We start from the raw sequence: 21,085 nt of genomic DNA, 5'->3' as shown, positions 1-21,085 counted from the left end.
TACGACACCTGTGGGTTTGACACGCCAACAACCACAGCCACACCCACAGCCACACCCACACCCACAGCCACACCCACAACCACACCCACAGCCACACCCACAGCCACAGCGTTAACAAGCCTACCACTCAATAGGAAATTATCAACTCAATACATATTCTTGGCCAAGTACGTTAAAAACTGAAATTCATTGAGGGAAAGAATTCCTATTCTATTCCACTTCTGTCATAATGTTTATGTTCATTATTTCAGTATGTTGAGTAGTTGTTTTCAGGGTAAGAGTCACTATGAAGCGTTTCAGTGTTGAGCTAATATTCCTGCCGTTAGTTCCAGTAAGGAACCGAGACTACCCAGAGGATGGAGCAGGGTAGTGTGTCTGGTTAATAGACCCAGAGGATGGAGCAGGGTAGTGTGTCTGGTTAATAGACCTGCCCAGAGGATGGAGCAGGGTAGTGTGTCTGGTTAATGGACCCAGAGGATGGAGCAGGGTAGTGTGTCTGGTTAATAGACCCAGAGGATGGAGCAGGGTAGTGTGTCTGGTTAATGGACCCAGAGGATGGAGCAGGGTAGTGTGTCTGGTTAATGGACCTACCCAGAGGATGGAGCAGGGTAGTGTGTCTGGTTAATGGACCGCCCAGAGGATGGAGCAGGGTAGTGTGTCTGGTTAATGGACCCAGAGGATGGAGCAGGGTAGTGTGTCTGGTTAATGGACCCAGAGGATGGAGCAGGGTAGTGTGTCTGGTTAATGGACCCAGAGGATGGAGCAGGGTAGTGTGTCTGGTTAATAGACCCAGAGGATGGAGCAGGGTAGTGTGTCTGGTTAATGGACCCAGAGGATGGAGCAGGGTAGTGTGTCTGGTTAATGGACCTACCCAGAGGATGGAGCAGTGTAGTGTGTCTGGTTAATAGACCCAGAGGATGGAGCAGGGTAGTGTGTCTGGTTAATGGACCCAGAGGATGGAGCAGGGTAGTGTGTCTGGTTAATGGACCCAGAGGATGGAGCAGGGTAGTGTGTCTGGTTAATGGACCCAGAGGATGGAGCAGGGTAGTGTGTCTGGTTAATGGACCCAGAGGATGGAGCAGGGTAGTGTGTCTGGTTAATGGACCTACCCAGAGGATGGAGCAGGGTAGTGTGTCTGGTTAATAGACCCAGAGGATGGAGCAGGGTAGTGTGTCTGGTTAATGGACCCACCCAGAGGATGGAGCAGGGTAGTGTGTCTGGTTAATAGACCCAGAGGATGGAGCAGGGTAGTGTGTCTGGTTAATGTACCTACCCAGAGGATGGAGCAGGGTAGTGTGTCTGGTTAATGGACCCAGAGGATGGAGCAGGGTAGTGTGTCTGGTTAATGGACCTGCCCAGAGGATGGAGCAGGGTAGTGTGTCTGGTTAATGGACCCAGAGGATGGAGCAGGGTAGTGTGTCTGGTTAATGGACCCAGAGGATGGAGCAGGGTAGTGTGTCTGGTTAATGGACCCAGAGGATGGAGCAGGGTAGTGTGTCTGGTTAATGGACCCAGAGGATGGAGCAGGGTAGTGTGTCTGGTTAATGGACCCAGAGGATGGAGCAGGGTAGTGTGACTGGTTAATGGACCCAGAGGATGGAGCAGGGTAGTGTGTCTGGTTAATGGACCCAGAGGATGGAGCAGGGTAGTGTGTCTGGTTAATGGACCCAGAGGATGGAGCAGGGTAGTGTGTCTGGTTAATAGACCCAGAGGATGGAGCAGGGTAGTGTGTCTGGTTAATAGACCCAGAGGATGGAGCAGGGTAGTGTGTCTGGTTAATAGACCCAGAGGATGGAGCAGGGTAGTGTGTCTGGTTAATGGACCTACCCAGAGGATGGAGCAGTGTAGTGTGTCTGGTTAATGGACCCAGAGGATGGAGCAGGGTAGTGTGTCTGGTTAATGGACCTACCCAGAGGATGGAGCAGGGCAGTGTGTCTGGTTAATAGACCCAGAGGATGGAGCAGGGTAGTGTGTCTGGTTAATGGACCTACCCAGAGGATGGAGCAGGGTAGTGTGTCTGGTTAATGGACCCAGAGGATGGAGCAGGGTAGTGTGTCTGGTTAATAGACCCAGAGGATGGAGCAGGGTAGTGTGTCTGGTTAATGGACCCAGAGGATGGAGCAGGGTAGTGTGTCTGGTTAATGGACCCAGAGGATGGAGCAGGGTAGTGTGTCTGGTTAATAGACCCAGAGGATGGAGCAGGGTAGTGTATCTGGTTAATGGACCTACCCAGAGGATGGAGCAGGGTAGTGTGTCTGGTTAATAGACCCAGAGGATGGAGCAGGGTAGTGTGTCTGGTTAATGGACCCACCCAGAGGATGGAGCAGGGTAGTGTGTCTGGTTAATAGACCCAGAGGATGGAGCAGGGTAGTGTGTCTGGTTAATGGACCTACCCAGAGGATGGAGCAGGGTAGTGTGTCTGGTTAATAGACCCAGAGGATGGAGCAGGGTAGTGTGTCTGGTTAATGGACCTGCCCAGAGGATGGAGCAGGGGGTAGTGTGTCTGGTTAATGGACCCAGAGGATGGAGCAGGGTAGTGTGTCTGGTTAATGGACCCAGAGGATGGAGCAGGGTAGTGTGTCTGGTTAATGGACCCAGAGGATGGAGCAGGGTAGTGTGTCTGGTTAATGGACCCAGAGGATGGAGCAGGGTAGTGTGTCTGGTTAATGGACCCCCAGAGGATGGAGCAGGGTAGTGTGTCTGGTTAATGGACCCAGAGGATGGAGCAGGGTAGTGTGTCTGGTTAATGGGCCCAGAGGATGGAGCAGGGGTAGTGTGTCTGGTTAATAGACCCAGAGGATGGAGCAGGGTAGTGTGTCTGGTTAATGGACCCAGAGGATGGAGCAGGGTAGTGTGTCTGGTTAATGGCACCCAGAGGATGGAGCAGGGTAGTGTGTCTGGTTAATGGACCCAGAGGATGGAGCAGGGTAGTGTGTCTGGTTAATGGACCTCCAGAGGATGGAGCAGGGTAGTGTGTCTGGTTAATAGACCCAGAGGATGGAGCAGGGTAGTGTGTCTGGTTAATAGACCCAGAGGATGGAGCAGGGTAGTGTGTCTGGTTAATGGACCCAGAGGATGGAGCAGGGTAGTGTGTCTGGTTAATGGACCCCAGAGGATGGAGCAGGGTAGTGTGTCTGGTTAATGGACCTCCAGAGGATGGAGCAGGGTAGTGTGTCTGGTTAATGGACCTACCCAGAGGATGGAGCAGGGTAGTGTGTCTGGTTAATGGACCCAGAGGATGGAGCAGGGTAGTGTGTCTGGTTAATGGACCCAGAGGATGGAGCAGGGTAGTGTGTCTGGTTAATAGACCCAGAGGATGGAGCAGGGTAGTGTGTCTGGTTAATGGACCTCCAGAGGATGGAGCAGGGTAGTGTGTCTGGTTAATAGACCCAGAGGATGGAGCAGGGTAGTGTGTCTGGTTAATGGACCTGCCCAGAGGATGGAGCAGGGTAGTGTGTCTGGTTAATAGACCCAGAGGATGGAGCAGGGTAGTGTGTCTGGTTAATGGACCCAGAGGATGGAGCAGGGTAGTGTGTCTGGTTAATAGACCCAGAGGATGGAGCAGGGTAGTGTGTCTGGTTAATGGACCCAGAGGATGGAGCAGGGTAGTGTGTCTGGTTAATGGACCCAGAGGATGGAGCAGGGTAGTGTGTCTGGTTAATGGACCCAGAGGATGGAGCAGGGTAGTGTGTCTGGTTAATAGACCCAGAGGATGGAGCAGGGTAGTGTGTCTGGTTAATGGACCTACCCAGAGGATGGAGCAGGGTAGTGTGTCTGGTTAATAGACCCAGAGGATGGAGCAGGGTAGTGTGTCTGGTTAATGGACCCAGAGGATGGAGCAGGGTAGTGTGTCTGGTTAATAGACCCAGAGGATGGAGCAGGGTAGTGTGTCTGGTTAATGGACCCACCCAGAGGATGGACCAGGGTAGTGTGTCTGGTTAATAGACCCAGAGGATGGAGCAGGGTAGTGTGTCTGGTTAATGGACCCAGAGGATGGAGCAGGGTAGTGTGTCTGGTTAATAGACCCAGAGGATGGAGCAGGGTAGTGTGTCTGGTTAATGTACCTACCCAGAGGATGGAGCAGGGTAGTGTGTCTGGTTAATAGACCCAGAGGATGGAGCAGGGTAGTGTGTCTGGTTAATGGACCTGCCCAGAGGATGGAGCAGGGTAGTGTGTCTGGTTAATGGACCCAGAGGATGGAGCAGGGTAGTGTGTCTGGTTAATGGACCCCAGAGGATGGAGCAGGGTAGTGTGTCTGGTTAATGGACCCAGAGGATGGAGCAGGGTAGTGTGTCTGGTTAATGGACCTACCCAGAGGATGGAGCAGGGTAGTGTGTCTGGTTAATGGACCCAGAGGATGGAGCAGGGTAGTGTGTCTGGTTAATGGACCTACCCAGAGGATGGAGCAGGGTAGTGTGTCTGGTTAATAGACCCAGAGGATGGAGCAGGGTAGTGTGTCTGGTTAATGGACCTACCCAGAGGATGGAGCAGTGTAGTGTGTCTGGTTAATAGACCCAGAGGATGGAGCAGGGTAGTGTGTCTGGTTAATGGACCTACCCAGAGGATGGAGCAGGGCAGTGTGTCTGGTTAATAGACCCAGAGGATGGAGCAGGGTAGTGTGTCTGGTTAATGGACCTACCCAGAGGATGGAGCAGGGTAGTGTGTCTGGTTAATGGACCCAGAGGATGGAGCAGGGTAGTGTGTCTGGTTAATGGACCCAGAGGATGGAGCAGGGTAGTGTGTCTGGTTAATAGACCCAGAGGATGGAGCAGGGTAGTGTGTCTGGTTAATGGACCCAGAGGATGGAGCAGGGTAGTGTGTCTGGTTAATGGACCCAGAGGATGGAGCAGGGTAGTGTGTCTGGTTAATGGACCCAGAGGATGGAGCAGGGTAGTGTGTCTGGTTAATAGACCCAGAGGATGGAGCAGGGTACTGTGTCTGGTTAATGGACCCACCCAGAGGATGGAGCAGGGTAGTGTGTCTGGTTAATAGACCCAGAGGATGGAGCAGGGTACTGTGTCTGGTTAATGGACCCACCCAGAGGATGGAGCAGGGTAGTGTGTCTGGTTAATAGACCCAGAGGATGGAGCAGGGTAGTGTGTCTGGTTAATGGACCTACCCAGAGGATGGAGCAGGGTAGTGTGTCTGGTTAATAGACCCAGAGGATGGAGCAGGGTAGTGTGTCTGGTTAATGGACCTGCCCAGAGGATGGAGCAGGGTAGTGTGTCTGGTTAATGGACCCAGAGGATGGAGCAGGGTAGTGTGTCTGGTTAATGGACCCAGAGGATGGAGCAGGGTAGTGTGTCTGGTTAATAGACCCAGAGGATGGAGCAGGGTAGTGTGTCTGGTTAATGGACCCAGAGGATGGAGCAGGGTAGTGTGTCTGGTTAATAGACCCAGAGGATGGAGCAGGGTAGTGTGTCTGGTTAATGGACCACCCAGAGGATGGAGCAGGGTAGTGTGTCTGGTTAATGGACCTCCCAGAGGATGGAGCAGGGTAGTGTGTCTGGTTAATGGACCTCCAGAGGATGGAGCAGGGTAGTGTGTCTGGTTAATGGACCCAGAGGATGGAGCAGGGTAGTGTGTCTGGTTAATGGACCCAGAGGATGGAGCAGGGTAGTGTGTCTGGTTAATAGACCCAGAGGATGGAGCAGGGTAGTGTGTCTGGTTAATAGACCCAGAGGATGGAGCAGGGTAGTGTGTCTGGTTAATGGACCTACCCAGAGGATGGAGCAGTGTAGTGTGTCTGGTTAATAGACCCAGAGGATGGAGCAGGGTAGTGTGTCTGGTTAATGGACCTACCCAGAGGATGGAGCAGGGTAGTGTGTCTGGTTAATAGACCCAGAGGATGGAGCAGGGTAGTGTGTCTGGTTAATGGACCTACCCAGAGGATGGAGCAGGGCAGTGTGTCTGGTTAATGTACCTACCCAGAGGATGGAGCAGGGCAGTGTGTCTGGTTAATAGACCCAGAGGATGGAGCAGGGTAGTGTGTCTGGTTAATGGACCTACCCAGAGGATGGAGCAGGGTAGTGTGTCTGGTTAATGGACCCAGAGGATGGAGCAGGGTAGTGTGTCTGGTTAATGGACCCAGAGGATGGAGCAGGGTAGTGTGTCTGGTTAATGGACCCAAAGGATGGAGCAGGGTAGTGTGTCTGGTTAATGGACCCAGAGGATGGAGCAGGGTAGTGTGTCTGGTTAATAGACCCAGAGGATGGAGCAGGGTAGTGTGTCTGGTTAATGGACCTACCCAGAGGATGGAGCAGGGTAGTGTGTCTGGTTAATAGACCCAGAGGATGGAGCAGGGTACTGTGTCTGGTTAATGGACCCACCCAGAGGATGGAGCAGGGTAGTGTGTCTGGTTAATAGACCCAGAGGATGGAGCAGGGTAGTGTGTCTGGTTAATGGACCTACCCAGAGGATGGAGCAGGGTAGTGTGTCTGGTTAATAGACCCAGAGGATGGAGCAGGGTAGTGTGTCTGGTTAATGGACCTGCCCAGAGGATGGAGCAGGGTAGTGTGTCTGGTTAATGGACCCAGAGGATGGAGCAGGGTAGTGTGACTGGTTAATGGACCCAGAGGATGGAGCAGGGTAGTGTGTCTGGTTAATGGACCCAGAGGATGGAGCAGGGTAGTGTGTCTGGTTAATAGACCCAGAGGATGGAGCAGGGTATTGTGTCTGGTTAATGGACCCAGAGGATGGAGCAGGGTAGTGTGTCTGGTTAATATACCAGAGGATGGAGCAGGGTAGTGTGTCTGGTTAATGGACCTACCCAGAGGATGGAGCAGGGTAGTGTGTCTGGTTAATAGACCCAGAGGATGGAGCAGGGTAGTGTGTCTGGTTAATGGACCTACCCAGAGGATGGAGCAGGGTAGTGTGTCTGGTTAATGGACCCAGAGGATGGAGCAGGGTAGTGTGTCTGGTTAATAGACCCAGAGGATGGAGCAGGGTAGTGTGTCTGGTTAATGGACCTACCCAGAGGATGGAGCAGGGTAGTGTGTCTGGTTAATAGACCCAGAGGATGGAGCAGGGTAGTGTGTCTGGTTAATGGACCTACCCAGAGGATGGAGCAGGGTAGTGTGTCTGGTTAATGGGCCCAGAGGATGGAGCAGGGTAGTGTGTCTGGTTAATGGACCCAGAGGATGGAGCAGGGTAGTGTGTCTGGTTAATGGACCACCCAGAGGATGGAGCAGGGTAGTGTGTCTGGTTAATGGACCTACCCAGAGGATGGAGCAGGGTAGTGTGTCTGGTTAATGGACCCAGAGGATGGAGCAGGGTAGTGTGTCTGGTTAATGGACCCAGAGGATGGAGCAGGGTAGTGTGTCTGGTTAATGGACCACCCAGAGGATGGAGCAGGGTAGTGTGTCTGGTTAATGGACCCAGAGGATGGAGCAGGGTAGTGTGTCTGGTTAATAGACCCAGAGGATGGAGCAGGGTAGTGTGTCTGGTTAATGGACCTACCCAGAGGATGGAGCAGGGTAGTGTGTCTGGTTAATAGACCCAGAGGATGGAGCAGGGTAGTGTGTCTGGTTAATGGACCTACCCAGAGGATGGAGCAGGGTAGTGTTTCTGGTTAATGGACCCAGAGGATGGAGCAGGGTAGTGTGTCTGGTTAATGGACCTACCCAGAGGATGGAGCAGGGTAGTGTGTCTGGTTAATAGACCCAGAGGATGGAGCAGGGTAGTGTGTCTGGTTAATGGACCCAGAGGATGGAGCAGGGTAGTGTGTCTGGTTAATGGACCTACCCAGAGGATGGAGCAGGGTAGTGTGTCTGGTTAATGGACCACCCAGAGGATGGAGCAGGGTAGTGTGTCTGGTTAATGGACCCAGAGGATGGAGCAGGGTAGTGTGTCTGGTTAATGGACCCAGAGGATGGAGCAGGGTAGTGTGTCTGGTTAATGGACCTACCCAGAGGATGGAGCAGGGTAGTGTGTCTGGTTAATAGACCCAGAGGATGGAGCAGGGTAGTGTGTCTGGTTAATAGACCCAGAGGATGGAGCAGGGTAGTGTGTCTGGTTAATGGACCTACCCAGAGGATGGAGCAGGGTAGTGTGTCTGGTTAATGGACCCAGAGGATGGAGCAGGGTAGTGTGTCTGGTTAATGGACCTACCCAGAGGATGGAGCAGGGTAGTGTGTCTGGTTAATAGACCCAGAGGATGGAGCAGGGTAGTGTGTCTGGTTAATAGACCCAGAGGATGGAGCAGGGTAGTGTGTCTGGTTAATGGACCTGCCCAGAGGATGGAGCAGGGTAGTGTGTCTGGTTAATGGGCCCAGAGGATGGAGCAGGGTAGTGTGTCTGGTTAATGGACCCAGAGGATGGAGCAGGGTAGTGTGTCTGGTTAATGGACCCAGAGGATGGAGCAGGGTAGTGTGTCTGGTAAATAGACCCAGAGGATGGAGCAGGGTAGTGTGTCTGGTTAATGGACCTACCCAGAGGATGGAGCAGGGTAGTGTGTCTGGTTAATGGGCCCAGAGGATGGAGCAGGGTAGTGTGTCTGGTTAATGGACCCAGAGGATGGAGCAGGGTAGTGTGTCTGGTTAATAGACCCAGAGGATGGAGCAGGGTAGTGTGTCTGGTTAATGGACCCAGAGGATGGAGCAGGGTAGTGTGTCTGGTTAATGGACCCAGAGGATGGAGCAGGGTAGTGTGTCTGGTTAATGGGCCCAGAGGATGGAGCAGGGTAGTGTGTCTGGTTAATAGACCCAGAGGATGGAGCAGGGTAGTGTGTCTGGTTAATGGACCTGCCCAGAGGATGGAGCAGGGTAGTGTGTCTGGTTAATGGACCCAGAGGATGGAGCAGGGTAGTGTGTCTGGTTAATAGACCCAGAGGATGGAGCAGGGTAGTGTGTCTGGTTAATGGACCCAGAGGATGGAGCAGGGTAGTGTGTCTGGTTAATAGACCCAGAGGATGGAGCAGGGTAGTGTGTCTGGTTAATGGACCTACCCAGAGGATGGAGCAGGGTAGTGTGTCTGGTTAATGGACCCAGAGGATGGAGCAGGGTAGTGTGTCTGGTTAATGGACCCAGAGGATGGAGCAGGGTAGTGTGTCTGGTTAATGGACCCAGAGGATGGAGCAGGGTAGTGTGTCTGGTTAATGGACCTACCCAGAGGATGGAGCAGGGTAGTGTGTCTGGTTAATGGACCTACCCAGAGGATGGAGCAGGGTAGTGTGTCTGGTTAATGGACCTACCCAGAGGATGGAGCAGGGTAGTGTGTCTGGTTAATGGACCCAGAGGATGGAGCAGGGTAGTGTGTCTGGTTAATGGACCTACCCAGAGGATGGAGCAGGGTAGTGTGTCTGGTTAATGGACCCAGAGGATGGAGCAGGGTAGTGTGTCTGGTTAATGGACCCAGAGGATGGAGCAGGGTAGTGTGTCTGGTTAATGGACCTACCCAGAGGATGGAGCAGGGTAGTGTGTCTGGTTAATAGACCCAGAGGATGGAGCAGGGTAGTGTGTCTGGTTAATGGACCTGCCCAGAGGATGGAGCAGGGTAGTGTGTCTGGTTAATGGACCCAGAGGATGGAGCAGGGTAGTGTGTCTGGTTAATAGACCCAGAGGATGGAGCAGGGTAGTGTGTCTGGTTAATAGACCCAGAGGATGGAGCAGGGTAGTGTGTCTGGTTAATGGACCTACCCAGAGGATGGAGCAGGGTAGTGTGTCTGGTTAATGGGCCCAGAGGATGGAGCAGGGTAGTGTGTCTGGTTAATGGACCCAGAGGATGGAGCAGGGTAGTGTGTCTGGTTAATAGACCCAGAGGATGGAGCAGGGTAGTGTGTCTGGTTAATGGACCCAGAGGATGGAGCAGGGTAGTGTGTCTGGTTAATGGACCCAGAGGATGGAGCAGGGTAGTGTGTCTGGTTAATGGACCCAGAGGATGGAGCAGGGTAGTGTGTCTGGTTAATAGACCCAGAGGATGGAGCAGGGTAGTGTGTCTGGTTAATGGACCTGCCCAGAGGATGGAGCAGGGTAGTGTGTCTGGTTAATGGACCCAGAGGATGGAGCAGGGTAGTGTGTCTGGTTAATAGACCCAGAGGATGGAGCAGGGTAGTGTGTCTGGTTAATGGACCCAGAGGATGGAGCAGGGTAGTGTGTCTGGTTAATAGACCCAGAGGATGGAGCAGGGTAGTGTGTCTGGTTAATGGACCTACCCAGAGGATGGAGCAGGGTAGTGTGTCTGGTTAATGGACCCTGAGGATGGAGCAGGGTAGTGTGTCTGGTTAATGGACCCAGAGGATGGAGCAGGGTAGTGTGTCTGGTTAATGGACCCAGAGGATGGAGCAGGGTAGTGTGTCTGGTTAATGGACCTACCCAGAGGATGGAGCAGGGTAGTGTGTCTGGTTAATGGACCTACCCAGAGGATGGAGCAGGGTAGTGTGTCTGGTTAATGGACCTGCCCAGAGGATGGAGCAGGGTAGTGTGTCTCGTTAATGGACCCAGAGGATGGAGCAGGGTAGTGTGTCTGGTTAATGGACCTACCCAGAGGATGGAGCAGGGTAGTGTGTCTGGTTAATGGACCCAGAGGATGGAGCAGGGTAGTGTGTCTGGTTAATAGACCCAGAGGATGGAGCAGGGTAGTGTATCTGGTTAATGGACCTACCCAGAGGATGGAGCAGGGTAGTGTGTCTGGTTAATAGACCCAGAGGATGGAGCAGGGTAGTGTGTCTGGTTAATGGACCTGCCCAGAGGATGGAGCAGGGTAGTGTATCTGGTTAATGGACCCAGAGGATGGAGCAGGGTAGTGTGTCTGGTTAATGGACCCAGAGGATGGAGCAGGGTAGTGTGTCTGGTTAATAGACCCAGAGGATGGAGCAGGGTAGTGTGTCTGGTTAATAGACCCAGAGGATGGAGCAGGGTAGTGTGTCTGGTTAATAGACCCAGAGGATGGAGCAGGGTAGTGTGTCTGGTTAATGGACCTACCCAGAGGATGGAGCAGTGTAGTGTGTCTGGTTAATAGACCCAGAGGATGGAGCAGGGTAGTGTGTCTGGTTAATGGACCCAGAGGATGGAGCAGGGTAGTGTGTCTGGTTAATGGACCCAGAGGATGGAGCAGGGTAGTGTGTCTGGTTAATGGACCCAGAGGATGGAGCAGGGTAGTGTGTCTGGTTAATAGACCCAGAGGATGGAGCAGGGTAGTGTGTCTGGTTAATGGACCTACCCAGAGGATGGAGCAGGGTAGTGTGTCTGGTTAATAGACCCAGAGGATGGAGCAGGGTAGTGTGTCTGGTTAATGGACCCACCCAGAGGATGGAGCAGGGTAGTGTGTCTGGTTAATAGACCCAGAGGATGGAGCAGGGTAGTGTGTCTGGTTAATGGACCCAGAGGATGGAGCAGGGTAGTGTGTCTGGTTAATAGACCCAGAGGATGGAGCAGGGTAGTGTGTCTGGTTAATGGACCTACCCAGAGGATGGAGCAGGGTAGTGTGTCTGGTTAATAGACCCAGAGGATGGAGCAGGGTAGTGTGTCTGGTTAATGGACCTGCCCAGAGGATGGACCAGGGTAGTGTGTCTGGTTAATGGACCCAGAGGATGGAGCAGGGTAGTGTGTCTGGTTAATGGACCCAGAGGATGGAGCAGGGTAGTGTGTCTGGTTAATGGACCCAGAGGATGGAGCAGGGTAGTGTGTCTGGTTAATAGACCCAGAGGATGGAGCAGGGTAGTGTGTCTGGTTAATAGACCCAGAGGATGGAGCAGGGTAGTGTGTCTGGTTAATGGACCTACCCAGAGGATGGAGCAGGGTAGTGTGTCTGGTTAATAGACCCAGAGGATGGAGCAGGGTAGTGTGTCTGGTTAATGGACCTGCCCAGAGGATGGAGCAGGGTAGTGTGTCTGGTTAATGGACCCAGAGGATGGAGCAGGGTAGTGTGTCTGGTTAATGGACCCAGAGGATGGAGCAGGGTAGTGTGTCTGGTTAATAGACCCAGAGGATGGAGCAGGGTAGTGTGTCTGGTTAATGGACCTACCCAGAGGATGGAGCAGGGTAGTGTGTCTGGTTAATGGACCCAGAGGATGGAGCAGGGTAGTGTGTCTGGTTAATGGACCTACCCAGAGGATGGAGCAGGGTAGTGTGTCTGGTTAATAGACCCAGAGGATGGAGCAGGGTAGTGTGTCTGGTTAATGGACCTACCCAGAGGATGGAGCAGGGTAGTGTGTCTGGTTAATAGACCCAGAGGATGGAGCAGGGTAGTGTGTCTGGTTAATGGACCTACCCAGAGGATGGAGCAGGGCAGTGTGTCTGGTTAATAGACCCAGAGGATGGAGCAGGGTAGTGTGTCTGGTTAATGGACCTACCCAGAGGATGGAGCAGGGTAGTGTGTCTGGTTAATGGACCCAGAGGATGGAGCAGGGTAGTGTGTCTGGTTAATGGACCCAGAGGATGGAGCAGGGTAGTGTGTCTGGTTAATAGACCCAGAGGATGGAGCAGGGTAGTGTGTCTGGTTAATGGACCCAGAGGATGGAGCAGGGTAGTGTGTCTGGTTAATGGACCCAGAGGATGGAGCAGGGTAGTGTGTCTGGTTAATGGACCCAGAGGATGGAGCAGGGTAGTGTGTCTGGTTAATGGACCTACCCAGAGGATGGAGCAGGGTAGTGTGTCTGGTTAATAGACCCAGAGGATGGAGCAGGGTACTGTGTCTGGTTAATGGACCCACCCAGAGGATGGAGCAGGGTAGTGTGTCTGGTTAATAGACCCAGAGGATGGAGCAGGGTAGTGTGTCTGGTTAATGTACCTACCCAGAGGATGGAGCAGGGTAGTGTGTCTGGTTAATAGACCCAGAGGATGGAGCAGGGTAGTGTGTCTGGTTAATGGACCTGCCCAGAGGATGGAGCAGGGTAGTGTGTTTGGTTAATGGACCCAGAGGATGGAGCAGGGTAGTGTAACTGGTTAATGGACCCAGAGGATGGAGCAGGGTAGTGTGTCTGGTTAATGGACCCAGAGGATGGAGCAGGGTAGTGTGTCTGGTTAATAGACCCAGAGGATGGAGCAGGGTAGTGTGTCTGGTTAATGGACCCAGAGGATGGAGCAGGGTAGTGTGTCTGGTTAATAGACCCAGAGGATGGAGCAGGGTAGTGTGTCTGGTTAATGTACCTACCCAGAGGATGGAGCAGGGTAGTGTGTCTGGTTAATAGACCCAGAGGATGGAGCAGGGTAGTGTGTCTGGTTAATGGACCTGCCCAGAGGATGGAGCAGGGTAGTGTGTCTGGTTAATGGACCCAGAGGATGGAGCAGGGTAGTGTGTCTGGTTAATGGACCCAGAGGATGGAGCAGGGTAGTGTGTCTGGTTAATAGACCCAGAGGATGGAGCAGGGTAGTGTGTCTGGTTAATAGACCCAGAGGATGGAGCAGGGTAGTGTGTCTGGTTAATAGACCCAGAGGATGGAGCAGGGTAGTGTGTCTGGTTAATGGACCTACCCAGAGGATGGAGCAGTGTAGTGTGTCTGGTTAATAGACCCAGAGGATGGAGCAGGGTAGTGTGTCTGGTTAATGGACCTACCCAGAGGATGGAGCAGGGTAGTGTGTCTGGTTAATAGACCCAGAGGATGGAGCAGGGTAGTGTGTCTGGTTAATGGACCTACCCAGAGGATGGAGCAGGGCAGTGTGTCTGGTTAATGTACCTACCCAGAGGATGGAGCAGGGCAGTGTGTCTGGTTAATAGACCCAGAGGATGGAGCAGGGTAGTGTGTCTGGTTAATGGACCTACCCAGAGGATGGAGCAGGGTAGTGTGTCTGGTTAATGGACCCAGAGGATGGAGCAGGGTAGTGTGTCTGGTTAATGGACCCAGAGGATGGAGCAGGGTAGTGTGTCTGGTTAATAGACCCAAAGGATGGAGCAGGGTAGTGTGTCTGGTTAATGGACCCAGAGGATGGAGCAGGGTAGTGTGTCTGGTTAATGGACCCAGAGGATGGAGCAGGGTAGTGTGTCTGGTTAATGGACCCAGAGGATGGAGCAGGGTAGTGTGTCTGGTTAATGGACCTACCCAGAGGATGGAGCAGGGTAGTGTGTCTGGTTAATAGACCCAGAGGATGGAGCAGGGTACTGTGTCTGGTTAATGGACCCACCCAGAGGATGGAGCAGGGTAGTGTGTCTGGTTAATAGACCCAGAGGATGGAGCAGGGTAGTGTGTCTGGTTAATGTACCTACCCAGAGGATGGAGCAGGGTAGTGTGTCTGGTTAATAGACCCAGAGGATGGAGCAGGGTAGTGTGTCTGGTTAATGGACCTGCCCAGAGGATGGAGCAGGGTAGTGTGTCTGGTTAATGGACCCAGAGGATGGAGCAGGGTAGTGTGACTGGTTAATGGACCCAGAGGATGGAGCAGGGTAGTGTGTCTGGTTAATGGACCCAGAGGATGGAGCAGGGTAGTGTGTCTGGTTAATGGACCCAGAGGATGGAGCAGGGTAGTGTGTCTGGTTAATGGACCCAGAGGATGGAGCAGGGTAGTGTGTCTGGTTAATAGACCCAGAGGATGGAGCAGGGTAGTGTGTCTGGTTAATGGACCTACCTAGAGGATGGAGCAGGGTAGTGTGTCTGGTTAATAGACCCAGAGGATGGAGCAGGGTAGTGTGTCTGGTTAATGGACCTACCCAGAGGATGGAGCAGGGTAGTGTGACTGGTTAATGGACCCAGAGGATGGAGCAGGGTAGTGTGTCTGGTTAATAGACCCAGAGGATGGAGCAGGGTAGTGTGTCTGGTTAATGGACCTACCCAGAGGATGGAGCAGGGTAGTGTGTCTGGTTAATGGACCCAGAGGATGGAGCAGGGTAGTGTGTCTGGTTAATGGACCTACCCAGAGGATGGAGCAAGGTAGTGTGTCTGGTTAATGGGCCCAGAGGATGGAGCAGGGTAGTGTGTCTGGTTAATGGACCCAGAGGATGGAGCAGGGTAGTGTGTCTGGTTAATGGACCTACCCAGAGGATGGAGCAGGGTAGTGTGTCTGGTTAATGGACCTACCCAGAGGATGGAGCAAGGTAGTGTGTCTGGTTAATGGACCCAGAGGATGGAGCAGGGTAGTGTGTCTGGTTAATGGACCCAGAGGATGGAGCAGGGTAGTGTGTCTGGTTAATGGACCTACCCAGAGGATGGAGCAGGGTAGTGTGTCTGGTTAATGGACCCAGAGGATGGAGCAGGGTAGTGTGTCTGGTTAATGGACCCAGAGGATGGAGCAGGGTAGTGTGTCTGGTTAATGGACCTACCCAGAGGATGGAGCAGGGTAGTGTGTCTGGTTAATGGACCCAGAGGATGGAGCAGGGTAGTGTGTCTGGTTAATGGACCTACCCAGAGGATGGAGCAGGGTAGTGTGTCTGGTTAATGGACCCAGAGGATGGAGCAGGGTAGTGTGTCTGGTTAATGGACCTACCAGAGGATGGAGCAGGGTAGTGTGTCTGGTTAATAGACCCAGAGGATGGAGCAGGGTAGTGTGTCTGGTTAATGGACCCAGAGGATGGAGCAGGGTAGTGTGTCTGGTTAATGGACCTACCCAGAGGATGGAGCAGGGTAGTGTGTCTGGTTAATGGACCTACCCAGAGGATGGAGCAGGGTAGTGTGTCTGGTTAATTGACCCAGAGGATGGAGCAGGGTAGTGTGTCTGGTTAATAGACCCAGAGGATGGAGCAGGGTAGTGTGTCTGGTTAATGGACCTACCCAGAGGATGGAGCAGGGTAGTGTGTCTGGTTAATAGACCCAGAGGATGGAGCAGGGTAGTGTGTCTGGTTAATAGACCCAGAGGATGGAGCAGGGTAGTGTGTCTGGTTAATGGACCTACCCAGAGGATGGAGCAGGGTAGTGTGTCTGGTTAATGGACCCAGAGGATGGAGCAGGGTAGTGTGTCTGGTTAATGGACCTACCCAGAGGATGGAGCAGGGTAGTGTGTCTGGTTAATAGACCCAGAGGATGGAGCAGGGTAGTGTGTCTGGTTAATAGACCCAGAGGATGGAGCAGGGTAGTGTGTCTGGTTAATGGACCTGCCCAGAGGATGGAGCAGGGTAGTGTGTCTGGTTAATGGGCCCAGAGGATGGAGCAGGGTAGTGTGTCTGGTTAATGGACCCAGAGGATGGAGCAGGGTAGTGTGTCTGGTTAATAGACCCAGAGGATGGAGCAGGGTAGTGTGTCTGGTTAATAGACCCAGAGGATGGAGCAGGGTAGTGTGTCTGGTTAATGGACCTACCCAGAGGATGGAGCAGGGTAGTGTGTCTGGTTAATGGGCCCAGAGGATGGAGCAGGGTAGTGTGTCTGGTTAATGGACCCAGAGGATGGAGCAGGGTAGTGTGTCTGGTTAATAGACCCAGAGGATGGAGCAGGGTAGTGTGTCTGGTTAATGGACCCAGAGGATGGAGCAGGGTAGTGTGTCTGGTTAATGGACCCAGAGGATGGAGCAGGGTAGTGTGTCTGGTTAATGGGCCCAGAGGATGGAGCAGGGTAGTGTGTCTGGTTAATAGACCCAGAGGATGGAGCAGGGTAGTGTGTCTGGTTAATGGACCTGCCCAGAGGATGGAGCAGGGTAGTGTGTCTGGTTAATGGACCCAGAGGATGGAGCAGGGTAGTGTGTCTGGTTAATAGACCCAGAGGATGGAGCAGGGTAGTGTGTCTGGTTAATGGACCCAGAGGATGGAGCAGGGTAGTGTGTCTGGTTAATAGACCCAGAGGATGGAGCAGGGTAGTGTGTCTGGTTAATGGACCTACCCAGAGGATGGAGCAGGGTAGTGTGTCTGGTTAATGGACCCTGAGGATGGAGCAGGGTAGTGTGTCTGGTTAATGGACCCAGAGGATGGAGCAGGGTAGTGTGTCTGGTTAATGGACCCAGAGGATGGAGCAGGGTAGTGTGTCTGGTTAATGGACCTACCCAGAGGATGGAGCAGGGTAGTGTGTCTGGTTAATGGACCTACCCAGAGGATGGAGCAGGGTAGTGTGTCTGGTTAATGGACCCAGAGGATGGAGCAGGGTAGTGTGTCTCGTTAATGGACCCAGAGGATGGAGCAGGGTAGTGTGTCTGGTTAATGGACATACCCAGAGGATGGAGCAGGGTAGTGTGTCTGGTTAATGGACCCAGAGGATGGAGCAGGGTAGTGTGTCTGGTTAATAGACCCAGAGGATGGAGCAGGGTAGTGTGTCTGGTTAATGGACCTACCCAGAGGATGGAGCAGGGTAGTGTGTCTGGTTAATAGACCCAGAGGATGGAGCAGGGTAGTGTGTCTGGTTAATGGACCTGCCCAGAGGATGGAGCAGGGTAGTGTGTCTGGTTAATGGACCCAGAGGATGGAGCAGGGTAGTGTGTCTGGTTAATGGACCCAGAGGATGGAGCAGGGTAGTGTGTCTGGTTAATGGACCCAGAGGATGGAGCAGGGTAGTGTGTCTGGTTAATGGACCCAGAGGATGGAGCAGGGTAGTGTGTCTGGTTAATAGACCCAGAGGATGGAGCAGGGTAGTGTGTCTGGTTAATGGACCTACCCAGAGGATGGAGCAGTGTAGTGTGTCTGGTTAATAGACCCAGAGGATGGAGCAGGGTAGTGTGTCTGGTTAATGGACCCAGAGGATGGAGCAGGGTAGTGTGTCTGGTTAATGGACCCAGAGGATGGAGCAGGGTAGTGTGTCTGGTTAATGGACCCAGAGGATGGAGCAGGGTAGTGTGTCTGGTTAATAGACCTACCCAGAGGATGGAGCAGGGTAGTGTGTCTGGTTAATGGACCCAGAGGATGGAGCAGGGTAGTGTGTCTGGTTAATAGACCCACCCAGAGGATGGAGCAGGGTAGTGTGTCTGGTTAATGGACCCAGAGGATGGAGCAGGGTAGTGTGTCTGGTTAATGGACCCAGAGGATGGAGCAGGGTAGTGTGTCTGGTTAATGGACCCAGAGGATGGAGCAGGGTAGTGTGTCTGGTTAATGGACCTACCCAGAGGATGGAGCAGGGTAGTGTGTCTGGTTAATAGACCCAGAGGATGGAGCAGGGTAGTGTGTCTGGTTAATGGACCTGCCCAGAGGATGGACCAGGGTAGTGTGTCTGGTTAATGGACCCAGAGGATGGAGCAGGGTAGTGTGTCTGGTTAATGGACCCAGAGGATGGAGCAGGGTAGTGTGTCTGGTTAATGGACCCAGAGGATGGAGCAGGGTAGTGTGTCTGGTTAATAGACCCAGAGGATGGAGCAGGGTAGTGTGTCTGGTTAATAGACCCAGAGGATGGAGCAGGGTAGTGTGTCTGGTTAATGGACCTACCCAGAGGATGGAGCAGGGTAGTGTGTCTGGTTAATAGACCCAGAGGATGGAGCAGGGTAGTGTGTCTGGTTAATGGACCCAGAGGATGGAGCAGGGTAGTGTGTCTGGTTAATGGACCCAGAGGATGGAGCAGGGTAGTGTGTCTGGTTAATGGACCCACCCAGAGGATGGAGCAGGGCCGTGTGTCTGGTTAATAGACCCAGAGGATGGAGCAGGGTAGTGTGTCTGGTTAATGGACCTACCCAGAGGATGGAGCAGGGTAGTGTGTCTGGTTAATGGACCCAGAGGATGGAGCAGGGTAGTGTGTCTGGTTAATGGACCCAGAGGATGGAGCAGGGTAGTGTGTCTGGTTAATAGACCCAAAGGATGGAGCAGGGTAGTGTGTCTGGTTAATGGACCCAGAGGATGGAGCAGGGTAGTGTGTCTGGTTAATGGACCCAGAGGATGGAGCAGGGTAGTGTGTCTGGTTAATGGACCCAGAGGATGGAGCAGGGTAGTGTGTCTGGTTAATGGACCTACCCAGAGGATGGAGCAGGGTAGTGTGTCTGGTTAATAGACCCAGAGGATGGAGCAGGGTACTGTGTCTGGTTAATGGACCCACCCAGAGGATGGAGCAGGGTAGTGTGTCTGGTTAATAGACCCAGAGGATGGAGCAGGGTAGTGTGTCTGGTTAATGTACCTACCCAGAGGATGGAGCAGGGTAGTGTGTCTGGTTAATAGACCCAGAGGATGGAGCAGGGTAGTGTGTCTGGTTAATGGACCTGCCCAGAGGATGGAGCAGGGTAGTGTGTCTGGTTAATGGACCCAGAGGATGGAGCAGGGTAGTGTGACTGGTTAATGGACCCAGAGGATGGAGCAGGGTAGTGTGTCTGGTTAATGGACCCAGAGGATGGAGCAGGGTAGTGTGTCTGGTTAATGGACCCAGAGGATGGAGCAGGGTAGTGTGTCTGGTTAATAGACCCAGAGGATGGAGCAGGGTAGTGTGTCTGGTTAATGGACCCAGAGGATGGAGCAGGGTAGTGTGTCTGGTTAATAGACCCAGAGGATGGAGCAGGGTAGTGTGTCTGGTTAATGGACCTACCTAGAGGATGGAGCAGGGTAGTGTGTCTGGTTAATAGACCCAGAGGATGGAGCAGGGTAGTGTGTCTGGTTAATGGACCTACCCAGAGGATGGAGCAGGGTAGTGTGACTGGTTAATGGACCCAGAGGATGGAGCAGGGTAGTGTGTCTGGTTAATAGACCCAGAGGATGGAGCAGGGTAGTGTGTCTGGTTAATGGACCTACCCAGAGGATGGAGCAGGGTAGTGTGTCTGGTTAATGGACCCAGAGGATGGAGCAGGGTAGTGTGTCTGGTTAATGGACCTACCCAGAGGATGGAGCAAGGTAGTGTGTCTGGTTAATGGGCCCAGAGGATGGAGCAGGGTAGTGTGTCTGGTTAATGGACCCAGAGGATGGAGCAGGGTAGTGTGTCTGGTTAATGGACCTACCCAGAGGATGGAGCAGGGTAGTGTGTCTGGTTAATGGACCTACCCAGAGGATGGAGCAAGGTAGTGTGTCTGGTTAATGGACCCAGAGGATGGAGCAGGGTAGTGTGTCTGGTTAATGGACCCAGAGGATGGAGCAGGGTAGTGTGTCTGGTTAATGGACCTACCCAGAGGATGGAGCAGGGTAGTGTGTCTGGTTAATGGACCCAGAGGATGGAGCAGGGTAGTGTGTCTGGTTAATGGACCCAGAGGATGGAGCAGGGTAGTGTGTCTGGTTAATGGACCTACCCAGAGGATGGAGCAGGGTAGTGTGTCTGGTTAATGGACCCAGAGGATGGAGCAGGGTAGTGTGTCTGGTTAATGGACCTACCCAGAGGATGGAGCAGGGTAGTGTGTCTGGTTAATGGACCCAGAGGATGGAGCAGGGTAGTGTGTCTGGTTAATGGACCTACCCAGAGGATGGAGCAGGGTAGTGTGTCTGGTTAATAGACCCAGAGGATGGAGCAGGGTAGTGTGTCTGGTTAATGGACCCAGAGGATGGAGCAGGGTAGTGTGTCTGGTTAATGGACCTACCCAGAGGATGGAGCAGGGTAGTGTGTCTGGTTAATGGACCTACCCAGAGGATGGAGCAGGGTAGTGTGTCTGGTTAATGGACCCAGAGGATGGAGCAGGGTAGTGTGTCTGGTTAATAGACCCAGAGGATGGAGCAGGGTAGTGTGTCTGGTTAATGGTCCTACCCAGAGGATGGAGCAGGGTAGTGTGTCTGGTTAATGGGCCCAGAGGATGGAGCAGGGTAGTGTGTCTGGTTAATGGACCCAGAGGATGGAGCAGGGTAGTGTGTCTGGTTAATAGACCCAGAGGATGGAGCAGGGTAGTGTGTCTGGTTAATAGACCCAGAGGATGGAGCAGGGTAGTGTGTCTGGTTAATGGACCTACCCAGAGGATGGAGCAGGGTAGTGTGTCTGGTTAATGGACCCAGAGGATGGAGCAGGGTAGTGTGTCTGGTTAATAGACCCAGAGGATGGAGCAGGGTAGTGTGTCTGGTTAATGGACCCAGAGGATGGAGCAGGGTAGTGTGTCTGGTTAATGGACCCAGAGGATGGAGCAGGGTAGTGTGTCTGGTTAATGGACCCAGAGGATGGAGCAGGGTAGTGTGTTTGGTTAATGGACCTACCCAGAGGATGGAGCAGGGTAGTGTGTCTGGTTAATGGACCCAGAGGATGGAGCAGGGTAGTGTGTCTGGTTAATGGACCTACCCAGAGGATGGAGCAGGGTAGTGTGTCTGGTTAATGGACCTACCCAGAGGATGGAGCAGGGCAGTGTGTCTGGTTAATAGACCCAGAGGATGGAGCAGGGTAGTGTGTCTGGTTAATGGACCCCAGAGGATGGAGCAGTGTAGT

The sequence above is a fragment of the Salmo salar genome, chromosome ssa12 (genome assembly GCF_905237065.1).
Source record: "Salmo salar chromosome ssa12, Ssal_v3.1, whole genome shotgun sequence".
NCBI lineage: Eukaryota > Metazoa > Chordata > Actinopteri > Salmoniformes > Salmonidae > Salmo > Salmo salar.
Note: the sequence above shows the minus strand (reverse complement) of the source record.